Raw genomic sequence first — 11795 nt, 5'->3', positions numbered from 1 at the left:
CATAGCCCTCTAGCCTCCAAATAACTAAAGCATGGATTAATCTCTCAAAATCTCCACCAAGAGGCTACCTTCTCAACTGGTAGTGTTTTATAAACAATCAAAAGTTTGAGTAAGAGGGCCAAGAGAAACACATCTATTCAAGTACCAGATGACAATGGGACACCAAAGGTGCTCTACTTGAAGATGCTCTCCAGACACTTTAATCATGTTGAATTGCCAACAAGGATTTGGGCCAAGAAACAAAATTCCCACATCATCAAATTAGGTGATCTTTATGCAGGAAATTCACAGGCTAAAAGGGAGCCTAAAATGAAATTCGACCATTTAATTAAGGAATTACGTCACCTTTGCCTGGATAGCAGCAACAAACTCCAGTATTACCCTCACCCAGCACAACTGCCCAAGGAAATCTGCCAAAACGCAATGTCACATGGATTTGTCAAGGTCACATAATGCCTTAGTCGGAACACAGCTGCACAGATTCATTGGACCAGCACAAGGCTATAAGTTGGTCAATTCATAGTAATGGATGAAAATTTAACAGTATTGGAGCCTCCAGGCACTGAAGGACACCTCCTTCCATCAGCCTGCTGCTGCTGCTGCTTCTGCTAAGTCACTACAGTCGTGTCCAACTCTGCGATCCCATAGACGGAAGCCCACCAGGCTCCCCTGTCCCTGGGATTCTCCAGCCAAGAACACTGGAGTGGGTTGCCATTTCCTTCTCCAATGCATGAAAGTGAAAAGTGAAAGTGAAGTCGCTCTGTCGTGCCCGACTCTTATCGACCCCATGAACTGCATGCAGCCTACCAGGCTTCTCCATCCATGGGATTTTCCAGGCAAGAGTGCTGGAGTGGGGTGCCATCAGCCTACAGACCTCAAATTCCTAAGGTCACAGAGGCTGGTTCCCTTTCTGTTACAATCTACTCTGCCCCATAGAATGTCTTTCCAGCACCCAGCATGAAAAAAGGTTTCTCCAGAAGACTCCTACTCTCACCCTATCAAGAAGATTATGTGCTTAACTCTGATAAATTGCTGCAGAGAAAACAGGGGAGGAGGGGCACCACAACAGATTAAATAATGAACAATGTCTAGTTTTAAAATCCTATCACCCTTGTCTCTAAAGCAATCCTGACTCCATCCTTAGTTGCTCCTCCGAAAGATTCTTTGACTTCACATTCCCCTTTGCTATTTACAAGGTCTTTGACCAGCACCCCTTCACATACATCTTTTGTGGGCCATCGTAGCAATCATCACTTTTTCTGGCTCATGCAGAACCCAGTCTCAAGAGTGCCTCTTCCAGGGAAAAGGCTGAATATGCAATTGAGACATCACAATAAGGATTCATTGATGTCCTGGGCTCCTGTCTTGCCCAAGGGTGTAATCCTACTGGGGTGAAGTCACAGGCTGAATATACTCCTTAAAATGGCCTCTGGGTGACATCCTCACGTGCCAAAAAAGCAAGATATACCTCGGGTTACTGAACAACATGTTGGTCAGAGACAGAAATGGCTGGGATACTATATATAGGTAAAATTCACTCTAAATTTTAGGAGTGCTTTTATTATTACATTTCTTCATGGAACCTTAAGGGAAAAGTCCTAAATCATAAAAATGATGTGAATTTACACATAGACCTTTTCTACGATCCAGCAATTTCACTCTGAGGTTTTATTAAATAGTAATGAAAACATATGTCCACAAAAGTCTTGTATAGTAATACTTATAGCAGCCTTACTCATACTAGCCAAAAATTGGAAATAATCCAAATATCCATCAACAAGAGATTTGAGAAAGACCTTATTGTATATTCATACAATAGAACTCTATTCAGCAATAAAAAGAAACAAACTTGATTTATACAACTACAAAGATGAATTTCAAAAACCAAACACAAGATGAAAGAAACTAGATACCAAAAAGTGCATCCTATATGATTCTGCTGCTGCTGCTGCTAAGTCACTTCAGCCGTGTCCGACTCTGTGCAACCCCATGGGCAGCAGCCCACCAGGCTCCTCTGTCCATGGGATTCTCCAGGCAAGAATACTGGAGTGGGTTGCCATTTCCTTCTGCTATATGATTCTAGTTAACATGAAATTCAAGAACAAGCAAAACTGTCCTATACTGACAGGAAGCTTCAAGTGTGATTGAAGGTGGGGGAGCTGAGTGCAAACAGTTACAAGGAAGTTTCTGGGGTGATGAAAATGTTCAGTATCTTGATTGGGGTGTATGTTACATGAGTATATGCACTCACTCATCCATGTACTTAATAGCCATGCATTTCACTCTGTGGAAATTATGCCTTAATTATCAAAAAGATTTAATTAAAATATAATTTTGGCATATCTGGAAAACATAACACAAATGGAATATATACTCACTATAAATGTCTACCTTGTTAAACACTAAATTCATCACTAACTCAGTGACCTTGATTGCCCCTGTCACCTCTAGTTAAATTCACATCCCAACACCTTGGCAGTAGATACTATAATCAGGAGCCAGGCCAACTTTGGTGATACCTCAGGCCCCTCCCAGCTAGCACACAGGCAGAAAACACAACCAATCAAATCAACTGCTGGGAAGAGGAAGGGTGGGGCTTTGTTTCTGGACCTACCAAATATCTCCATAGCATGGAGTGCATTTGATACATTCCCCAAATCCACCATCTAAAATCTGAAAGCAAGAAAGATCTGGAGTTGGCAGAATTTAAAAATCATTAAATACTATCAGCATAGTTTTCTGCTTGAGATGAGCATGAAACCTTGATTGAAATTTCTCCAATAAATCAAATGGAGCAAGGTGATTTTGTAATTACCCATAAATAACATTTCCGCCCTTACATCTAAGACAGAAAACTAGGATTTAAGACCTCCTGGCAATAAGACAAGCCTCAGATGGCATTGTGACAAGCATGTGCCAGCCTTGATAATATAAGAGCAAGTCTAGATTTGAAGAAAATCATCAAATTTTAAAAAAAAGAGAAAGAAAAGTATGTCATTGTAAGGGAATATTCTGACACAAAGTAAAACTAGATTGATTTTAATGCCTCCATTCTTGGGTCTAGCCCCTAGAAAGGTAAGAAGCACAGACAAAGGAAGAGAGAAAAATCTAGAGAAGCACATACCCAAGGGAGTTTGTCTGACCTCCTGGCCAGATTTTGTGAGCAGGATAACTATGGTGGTTTTCAGTCCCAATGCAAATGCACTGAAAATTTTAATGTATATGTCTCTGTCAGCTCTAATTGCTCAACAGTTTAAAAAATGAATGTTTGTGGGAGCCTCATTGCCTGTTAATGAGATTATAGGGGCTTAAATGTCACAATGGGAGTGAACTGCATGGATCTTTAGCTTCTAGGTCAGGACCCAGCCACTCCCAATACAGGTAATAGCAAAAAAAGATTTAGAATCTTAATTTAAAAATATAATTTTCCTTTATATTAGAGCAGAAAACTCAAATGCCCATTAGTGAATGAATTTACTGTTTGCACTTTCCCTAAGAATATAGACTAAATTATCTTTATAAGGCCAAGTTAGAAGCCCTAACCTATTTATGAAATAAAGTTGTTGAAAATTAAGATGTGAACTCTCTTTCTAGGTCATTGTAGCAGATGCGTTAGTCCTCAAGTAAAGGTGGCTGGCTGCATGCAGCTGCCAGCTGAAGGTTCACTCTCTGCTCCCCACACAGGGGTGGTCACAAGAAGTGGGGAGTCAATTCCCCTGAAGCTGGCCTCAGCCGATGAGCGGATGAGGGGTGGGAACTGGTGGGTCCCCTGCTTCTGGCAGTGTAGTCAGGACAACTCTTGGACTGGGTTCTACACTGCCCCTAGAGGCCCCCAGTGGTATTGAGCTACTATTGCCCTGGGCGTAATCTCTCTTTCGTTTCAGTTCAGTTCATTGGCTCAGTCGTGTCCGACTCTTTGTGACCCCATGAATTGCAGCACACCAGGCCGCCCTGTCCATCACCAACTCCCGGAGTTCACCCAAACTCATGTCCATCAAGTCGGTGATGCCATCCAGCCATCTCATCCTCTGTTGTCCCCTTTTCCTCCAGCCCCCAATCACTCCCAGCATTAGAGTCTTTTCGAATGAGTCAACACTTTGCATGAGGTGGCCAAAGTACTGGAGTTTCAGCTTTAGCATCATTCCTTCCAAAGAACACCCACAGCTGATCTCGTTTAGGATGAACTGGTTGGATCTCCTTGCAGTCCAAGGGACTCTCAAGAATCTTTTCCAACACCACAGTTCAAAAGCATCAATTCTTTGGCGCTCAGCTTTCTTCACAGTCCAACTCTCGCATCCATACACGACCACTGGAAAAACCATAGCCTTGACTAGACGGACCTTTGTTGGCAAAGTAATGTCTCTGCTTTTCAATATACTATCTAGGTTGGTCGTAACTTTCCTTCCAAGGAATAAGCGTCTTTTAATTTCATGGCTGCAGTCACCATCTGCAGTGATTTTGGAGCCCCCAAAAAATAAAGTTTCCACTGTTTCCCCATCTATTTCCCATGAAGTGATGGGACCAGATGCCATGATCTTCGTTTTCTGCATGTTGAGCTTTAAGCCAACTTTTTCACTCTCCACTTTCACTTTCATCAAGAGGCTTTTTATTTCCTCTTCACTTTCTGCCATAAGGGTGGTGTCATCTGCATATCTGAGGTTATTGATGTTTCTCCCGGACATCTTGATTCAAGCTTGTGCTTCATCCAGCCCAGTGTTTCTCATGATGTATTCTGCATATAAGTTAAATAAGCAGGATGACAATATACAGCCTGGACGTATTCCTTTTTCCTATTTGGAACCAGTCTGTTGTTCTATGTCCAGTTCTAACTGTTGCTTCCTGACCTGCATATAGGTTTCTCAAGAGGCAGGTCAGGTGGTCTGGTATTCCCATCTCTTTCAGAATTTTCCACAGTTTATTGTGATCCACACACTCAAAGGTTTTGGCATAGTCAATAAAGCAGAAATAGATGTTTTTCTGGAACTCTCTTGCTTTTTCCATGATCCAGCAGATGTTGGCAATTTGATCTCTGGTTCCTCTGCCTTATCTAAAACCAGCTTGAACATCTGGAAGTTCTCGGTTCATGTATTGCTGAAGCCTGGCTTGGAGAATTTTGAGCATTACTTTACTAGCATGTGAGATGAGTGCAATCAGGTGGTAGTTTGAGCATTCTTTGGAATTGCCTTTCTTTGGGATTGGAATGAAAACTGACCTTTTCCAGTCCTGTGACCACTGCTGAGTTTTCCAAATTTGCTGGCATATTGAGTGCAGCACTTTCACAGCATCATCTTTCAGGATTTCAAATAGCTCAACTGAAATTCCATCACCTCCACTAGCTTTGTTCATAGTGATGCTTTCTAAGGCCCACTTGATTTCACATTCCAGGATGTCTGGCTCTAGGTGAGTGATCATACCATCGTTATTATCTTGGTCGTGAAAATCTTTTTTGTACAGTTCTTCTGTGTATTCTTGCCACCTCTTCTCTTTAACACATGTCATTAACACACACCATGCTTCTTTCTGTTCACTGTCTCAACTTCACTACCCTGTGAGTACCTCCTGCAAAACCCACATGATTTGCACCCCAACCCTAGCCTTCAGTGTCCACAGAAAGGGAGACCTCTCTACTGGCAATCTGCTTACAGTGGGGGATGGTCTGGTTATCTGATATTAAGTTCAGAAAGATTAGGGAGACTATTTTCCCTCTACTATGTGTACAAGGAAAAATGTCCCCACAGTGGTAACCCTACTTAGGAACAGGTATATGGCATGCCAGTATGAGGTGAGTTATTTGTTCCATCTCTCGGGATATAGTCTCCCATTCCTGTCCCCATTAGCCTGCCTATCAGGCCTCTGTGCCCATTTGATCATCCATCAGCATAGTCAGTGGATTCCTACCTAAGGCCTTTCATTAGTATTTGGGAGTATTTGGAACTCTTTGTGATGTCCATGGAATTCAGACTGAAAAGAATCACAGTAGGGTGTTGGAGGTGGATAATGCACTTCTAGTCTCCTTCATAGAGGAAAAGAGTAACCATTCAAGGCCCCAAGAGGTAGAGACAATAGACCATTTGCGGGAGCCCAAAAAGCTGAAACTCCAGTACTTTGGCCACCTCATGCGAAGAGTTGACTCATTGGAAAAGACTCTGATGCTGGGAGGGCTTGGGGGCAGGAGGAAAAGGGGACGACAGAGGATGAGATGGCTGGATGGCATCACTGACTCCATGGACGTAAGTCTCAGTGAACTCCGGGAGTTGGTGATGGACAGGGAGGCCTGGCGTGCTGCGATTCATGGGGTTGCAAAGAGTCTGACATGACTGAGCGGCTGATCTGATCTGATCTGATCTGATCCTCACAGTCTTTGGGCAGGGCCGGGTGTGGGAGGCCCTGGAGGACACTGGGCTGGGAGTTTGGAGATGTTGGTGTTATCCCGCCTGATCTATGTGACACTGGAAGGTCAATTGGATCATTACTTGGCGTTGGTTCCTTCTTCTCTGAGATGAGAGTGAGTAAACTAAAGAATTCCTCAACTCTTTAACTCCATTCTCTAATTTTCAGTCCTATCCAACTCTTTGCAACTCCATGACTGTAGCCTGCCAGGCTACTCTGTCTATGGAATTTTCCAGGCAAGAATACTGTAGTGGGTTGCCATTCCTTTCTCCAGGGGATTTTCTGGACTCAGGGATCAAACTGGGGTCTCCTGCACTGCAGGCAGATTCTTTACTATCTGAGCCACCAGAGAAGCCCCTATTCTCTAAGAGTGATGGTAATTTATTATTCAAGTGCATGTGTGATTAGTCACTCAGTCATGTCCAACTCTTTGCAACCCCATGGACTGTAGCCTGCCAGGCTTGTCTGTTCATGGGATTCTCCAGGCAAGAATACTGGAGTGGGTAGCCATTCTCTTCTCCTAGGCCTCTTCCCGACCCAGGGATCAAATCCAGGTCTCCTGTGGATTCTTTACCACCTGAGCCAAAAGTGATGGCACTTGTTAAAAAAAAAAAAAAAACAAAAAAAACAAAAAAAAAAACAGGAGGTTGTGGTTTAGTCACTATGTCGTGTCCATCTCTTCCAATCCCGTGGACCATAGCCTGCCAGGCTATGCTAGCCATGGCATTTCCCAGGCAAACATACTGGAGTGGATTGTCATTTCCTTCTCCAGGGGATCTTCCTGACCCAGGGATCGAACCAAAGTCTCCTGTATTGCAGGCAGATTCTTTATCCCCTGAACCACCAGGGAAGTGGGAAGTGATACTCTCCTAGATTTGAATGTGTCCTAACTGATGATGGATATCGGTTTGCAAAAATGTGATTTTTGTAATTCAAAGGCCTCTTAACCTAACTAAACACTTTAGAAATTCCCACAATAGTCTTACTGACGTAACTCAAAAAATACCTCTTTCAGCAAGATAAATCCAGAAACTAGGAACATAAATGTAAAGCAAAAAACAAAAAAGTTCAAGACTTTAGAAAAGATTGGAGGTTAAATGATAAATTTAGAAATACTTATTTTGAAAGAAAGTGTTTTCTCTTCATCATGTCAGTTGAGAATAGAAGTAACTAATAATTTTGGTTTGGGGTAGATCCTTATTCTCTGTGCCGCCCCTCCCCCCAACTTCCCTCCCCCATTCTCTAATGTGGACACACACATTCTCAGATCTCTTAATTGTTAGTAAATTGACTTTCAAGTTAGCTATAAAAATACACGATAGCCTTTACCACCACTCCATTCACAAATTTGATATAGTTGGGACTTATTTTTATATGGTAATGAAATAGGGATCTAGTTTTATTTTCATCTGTAGATACCCAATCATCAAATAAAGCATATTTTCCTGGTGACGTGAAATATCCCACCTTTGCCCTATGTATCCCTCCCCTTTGTATGTGGCTCTACTTCTTGACCATTCCGTCCACTGGTCTGTTTGCTTCTTCTCACAGCCACAGGTTTTGATTTGAATGCATGTGGTAGCTTGGAAAATGACCTTCCAAAAGATAGCCATGACTTAATCCCTGAAACTGGTAAATTCTACCTGTTTTGGGGAAAGGGGTCTTTACTAGTGTAATTCAGCTAAGAATTCTGAGAGGAGGAAATCACCTTGGATCCTCAGGATGAACCCTAGTGCCATCACTGATGTTCTTAGAAGGCAGAAGAGGAGGCCACGTGACCGCGGAGACAGAGACAGGGGAGGCGCTGTCAGGAGCGGGCATGCCGCGGCCACCAGACACGGAGAGAGACGAGGCACGGCTTCCCCTGGAGCTGCCGCGGGGCAGGGTCCCTGAGACCCCAGGACTTCAGACTCAGAGCTCTGACAGGAGACATGTCTGCCGTCTGAAGCTACCAAGTGTGCAGTAATGTGTTATGGCACCAGTAAGACACTAACAGAGTAACTTTTTGTATATTTAATACATATATATTTTAATTATTACTCTTTTTCAAAAATTTCTTGGCTTTTTAAAAATCATTTCGTTTTCCAATGGAATTTTAATTATTCTGACCAGATTCAATTCAGATTGAAATTTCATTAAATTTATCCATTAAAGGGGAATGAATCAGTATTTTTATGAAGTGCATCCTCCGACCCAGGAGTATGATTGTTTTCTCATTTATTTTTGAAAGATTTCATAGTTTTCTTCATTTCTAATGTGTATTTTCTCATTTATTCCTGAATATATTTTTTCATTATTACAAATAATAATTTATAAGTTGATATTTCAATATGGAGAAAGGCTATTTGTTGATTTTGTACATTTATCCAATCCCTCTCCCACCCAACTTTCATGTTCTCTTAATGAATTTAATAGTTGTTTCAGTGGAGTCTCTTGAATTTTGTAAGGACACAATAATTAATTATTTTATTTACCAGTTTTATTACATCAATTCAGAGAAGGCAATGGCACCCCACTCCAGTACTCTTGCCTGGAAAATCCCATGGACGGAGGAGCCTGGTGGGCTCCAGTCCATGGGGTTGCTAAGAGTCCAGCACGACTGAGCGACTTCACTTTCACTTTTCACTTTCATGCACTGGAGAAGGAAATGGCAACCCACTCCAGTATCCTTGCCTGGAGAATCCCAGGAGAGTGGAGCCTAGTGGGCTTATGTCTATGGGGTTGCACAGAGTCGGACACGACTGAAACGACTTAGCAACAGCAGCATTACATCAATTAGCACTTGCTAAACAGTGTTCAGTTGTAATAGTAATAGAAGTTATCCATAACTTTTCTATATTTTAATGGGATTCATTTCAGGGTTTTACTATCTTTTTTTCACTTTTTTTGGCTAGACTGCGCAGCTTGTAGGTTATTAATTCCTGGACCAGGAATTGAACCTGGGTCCCATGCTGAGTCCTAACCACCAGACTGCCAGGAAATTTTCAACCATTCATCTTCATGTTTTTTATTAAGTATATCTTTATCCTGCTTCCTTCTATTTAAATTTTACCTAGAATTTTTATGGAGAATGAATGCTGGATTTATAAAGTACTTCAGTTTCTTTTGGTATAATCATATGGCTTTTCCTCTCTTTAATTTACTGAGGTAAGGAAGTAGGTTGATATATTTCAAAATTTGAAATTTCCTTAAATTCTTTGAATAAGATTTCTTTGATTGCCACATTTGAGTGTGGCATTGTTATTCTATTTGACTGAAATTTTTGGCTGACACTTTAGAAAATTGACTCAGAGCTTTATTTTTTATATAAGCCTTATCAGATTTTGTATTGAGTTTATATAATTTTAATAAAACAAATGTATAACTTTCTGTTATTTACATACCGTCTCCAATCACTTCAATTGCCGAGAAATTCCTATATTTTTAAAAGTTAGATTAAAGTTGACTATGAAACTATCTGGGCTTAGTGATTTTTTTAAATGGTAGATATGTAATTATTTTAATATCAACTTACTGGTTATTGCCTAACCAGATATTTTAATTCTTGTTGAGTCCATTTTACTTGATTATACTTATCAAGGTAATAAAATTTTTATACTATATCTATAGATATGATTTTCTAATAAAAATTTAAGTCTCTCATGGGTCTGCAGTTTTCCTTCTTCATGCAACACACTGAACATTTCTGCTTTTTTTCACTAGTCATGCTTGTCACTCAATCTCATTCATCTCTTCAGTGAAATTGCTTTTGTTTGATGTTTCCTTCCTACTGTGCTTTTTCTATTCTATTCTTTTTTTTGAGAGTTTACAATTGCATCTTTCCCCTTTTTTTTTTTCTTTTTTGGTTTATTATATTTGTCCTAATATCTTCATTTGAAAAATGAAGTTTGCTTTTTATAGTCTTTTATAAATAATAAAACAATAAAGACATTTTTGCATAATATATTCTTAGCTACATCCCATAATTTTTGTACTAAGTGTTCTTTTTATTTCACTCTCTCCCTAGTATTTTAAATACTGTGTGAATTTAGCTGAATTTTCTCATGGATATAATAATTATTTAGAAGAATACTTTGAGCTTTCATGTAGTTAACGTCCTTTCTGGCCTTTTTATTGCTGATTTCTAGCTTAACTGAGTCTAATCTGAGAATGTGGTCTATAAAAATCTCGCCTTGGATTATTTTAATAAGATTTTCAATGTAGCTAAATACATGATCAATACTATTAGTTGCTCCATCAAAACAGGGAAGAATGTACACTTTCTGTTTCTAGTTTACAAAGAGAAAGGCCTTATCCATTTGGTAGCATGTTTCTAGTTAGTTGAGTTTAATGAGTCTATTCTTCAGTAAATTGTTTATTTGCTATTTGGAATTCAGAAAGCTACTTATCAATTATCAACAGCTGTATTAGTACTTTTCCAAAGTTTCCTTAAACTTATAATGTACTTTTGTTTCCATTTTATTTTTTTATTTGTATATGGCAGATGAGATATTTAATGCAGACAATTTTGCAACTATTATATCTTCTTTGTTGAATAAAACTTTCACCATCATTTATTCTTCTTTTACCTGTTTGATGTTTTGCTCTTGTATGTCATTTTATCTGGCATTAATAGTCTCAACTTTGCTTCATTTTGATTTCATTCCCTGGTATATATTTGATAAACTCTTTATGATGCATATTTTATCATCAGTTCAATCTGATCATCTACTCTGAAAGAAGAATTCAGCTGATTTATGTTTATTTTAATAACTGATGTATGGTTTGTGTCCAGACTATTTTATGTTTGCTCTCTGTTACACTGTTTTCCTTTTACCTTTTGATTATAAATATGGAAAAGCAGGAGCCATTACTGGTCTTGCCTTTCTGTACTTTGCACATTCCTATCTTAAGATCCATGTTGTGAATAAATTCTAATTTGTTAAACTGTGTCCTTGAATACTTTCCTCAAGGTTCAGAAAGTTTTATTCTCTAGAAATACTCTCTGAGACTTTGGAACTCTGAAAATAGATGCTGTTTCCAGCCGTGGCATATGATATTACGGCTGGGTATAGGGTTAGAGAACCCTCCAAATTGCTCATTAACGAGAAGTGCAGTGCTGACCTATCCAAGTGCACTTGCTAATCCTTTCACACATGAGGTCCAGTAGCAGCCCAGCCCACTGGTTCTTCTTTTCTAGGCTTACAAGTGTCACAAGTTCAGAGAATCCCTCTAAGGCTCACAGGTCCCAGATTAGTAGATGCATCCTTCTCCAAGGCCCTCATGGATGAGACTCCCTGGGTAGCAGTAAAACCTATAGACTTCAGTCTAGGCCTCCGGAAGAAGCCAGCCAGTTCTGTGTGGGTTTCTTAGCTTCTGCTGCCACTGGCTCCCCTGTAAAGCTCAGAAACAATGTGCCCTCAGGC

Source organism: Bubalus kerabau, chromosome 13 (genome assembly GCF_029407905.1).
Source record: "Bubalus kerabau isolate K-KA32 ecotype Philippines breed swamp buffalo chromosome 13, PCC_UOA_SB_1v2, whole genome shotgun sequence".
Classification (NCBI taxonomy): domain Eukaryota; kingdom Metazoa; phylum Chordata; class Mammalia; order Artiodactyla; family Bovidae; genus Bubalus; species Bubalus kerabau.
This window is presented reverse-complemented; position numbering follows the sequence as displayed.